Source organism: Bos indicus x Bos taurus, chromosome 2 (genome assembly GCF_003369695.1).
Source record: "Bos indicus x Bos taurus breed Angus x Brahman F1 hybrid chromosome 2, Bos_hybrid_MaternalHap_v2.0, whole genome shotgun sequence".
Classification (NCBI taxonomy): Eukaryota; Metazoa; Chordata; class Mammalia; order Artiodactyla; family Bovidae; genus Bos; species Bos indicus x Bos taurus.
This window is the reverse complement of record NC_040077.1, coordinates 103,830,468-103,832,909: the sequence shown is the minus strand read 5'-3', so window position 1 is coordinate 103,832,909 and position 2,442 is coordinate 103,830,468. Positions and strand designations below refer to the sequence as shown.

General features: G+C 44.1%; 1 pseudogene; it reads left to right on the top strand.

Moving 5' to 3' along the window:
• Positions 1-515: 515 nt before the first annotated feature.
• On the top strand, positions 516-883 carry LOC113881099 (annotated as a pseudogene).
• Positions 884-2,442: the final 1,559 nt, after the last annotated feature.

Below are 2,442 nucleotides of genomic sequence, written 5' to 3'. Positions count from 1 at the left end.
CTCCAATCCCAGTCCTACTAACTACTGTGATTTCCTGCTCATCAGTCTAAGCCTCAATTTCCTCATCTGTAAAATGGGAGTAATAGTAGCTTCTACCTCAGAGGGTTGTTGTGAAGATTCAATAAGCTAATATTGATAAAGTATTTAGAGAGGGACTTGATATACAGTGAGAAATCTTCAAGTGTTAGTTAGGGAAATAATAAAAATAGTACATTAAACTCATGACTGCATGAATCTTTTGAATTTGGAGAAGGTAAGGAAGAATATATGTTTTAAAAGGATAGATGATAATTTTGGAATACGATATTAATAGGTAACTAATAGAACAGATAGCAATCTGTATCTGAGGGTTCTGTATCCACAGATTCAACCAACCTCAGATCAAAGTATCTGGGAGCTCTTTGAGGAAAACACGGTTTCTGCTGTGGTGGAACGCTGGGCCACCCACTCCTGCTCCTGACTCACCGCTGTTCGCTCTTGCAGAAGAACGAGTTGGTCAGGAAACCAGAGCATCCATGGCCATTAAAGACAAGAGCAAGACTCCCGTGGAGCCAGAGGTGGCCATTCACCAGATTAGATCACCATCACCAGCTGCGACGTGAAATCTCTGGAGAAGGTATGTGCTAACCTGATCAGAGGCGCAAAGGAAAGGGATCTCCAAGTGAAAGGACCTGTTCCGATGCCTACCAAGACTGAGAATAACTACAAGGAAAACTCTGTGTGGTGAAGGTTCTAAGACTTGGTATCGATTCCAGGTGAGGATCCACAAGTGACTCATGGGCCTGCACAGTCCTTCTGAGATTGTCAAGCAGATCACTTTCATCAATACTGAGCCAGGAGGAGGTGGAAGTCACCATTGCTGATGCCTAAATCAACCTTTTTAATAAGTTGAGTATCAGCTGTTATCTCTCTCTCTCTCTCTCTCTGGGAAAACATTCCAGAAAGTTCCCCAAAGTAAAACTCAAATTTGTTGTGTACTTGCAACTGTTTACTTAGCATTTGCATTTATTATTACATGTGAAATAAATACAAATACAATAAATACATTGTGTTTATTAAATGTGAAAGTGAAAGTGCTAGTCACTCAGTCATGTCCGACTCTTTTCGACCCCGTGGACTGACTGTAGCCCATCAGGCTCCTCTGTCCATTGGATTCTTCAGACAAGAATACTGAAGTTGGTTGCCATTCCCTTTTCCAGGGGATTTTCTTGACCCAGGGATGGAGCCTGGGTCTCCAGTGTTGCAGGCAAATTCTTTACCGTCTGGGCCAAAGTGATCCATATGTATAAATATCTGGGAAAAAATTCCAGAAAGTTGCCCAAAGCAAAACTTGAATTTACTGTGTACTTACAACTGTTTACATAGCATTTACATTGTATTTACTAGAACTATTTAAATAACATTTATATTGTGTTAGGTATTATAAGTAATCTAGAGCTGATTTAAAGTACAGTGGAGATTATATGCGAATACTATGTCATTTTATATAAGAAACTTGAGCATCCATGGATTTTGGTATGTGCCCGGGGGTCCAGAAACCAATCCCCTGTGACTACTGAAAGAGATCTGTGTGAAGAAAACGTGTGGCACTTGTGAAGCACCAGTGTCTACCAGGAAGGACAGTGTGACAATGAAGAAGTCTGAGCCCAATAGGTGGGCTGCACAGGTGGGCTGCCTCTGGTTGACTTTCTGAAGGGAAAGGTGGTGATGGAGACTCAGCCTGTATTAAGACACATGCTAGTTTTCTACATCGTTTTGTCCTCTCACCTTTTCTAAATAGGTCATCAGGCAATGTTCCTTAGACTCAGAGAGCAGGCATGAAAACTTGCTTTAATAAGAAATACCCTTCTGTCACCCAACCTGACAGGAGAGGAAAGCTGCAGTGGTTTCTCGCCCTGTTTGTTTGAGTCAGAGGGGCAGAGGCAGGAAGATGGAAGCCAGACCTGACGCCGGGTGTCAGGTAAGGGACATGGGGATGCTGGGGCCAGGGGAGGAATTATCAGTTCCAAACCCAGACACCATGACTGTGAAAAGGAGACAGAGGAGAAATGCTTTCAAGTGAGTCATGCTGCTTCGGTTACTTCATTGAAATGGAGGGGTCACAGGTCTGTTGATTCGTTCATTCCTGTCCTCTGAGTGGCAGGAGAAAGAAATGGACCTGGCGTGTGTGTTGTGTCTCCTCTAGGGACAGGTTTACCGTAATGGACCTCTCCCTGGACTGAGGTTTTTGCTCTGCCCGAAGGACACCAGGGGGAGCATCTTGGGCTCCTTTGCCTGAGTTTTCACTTCCTGCTCCTTAGTGAGCTGCTCCAACAACTCACCCACCCAGAGTGACTCTCCTGAGACTTGTGCTCTCTGATAACAACCTGCCTCCAAGTCACTAAGAAACACAATGGCCTGAAACCTCAGAGGGAGGGAAGCCCAGTAAGGCGCTTCTACCTT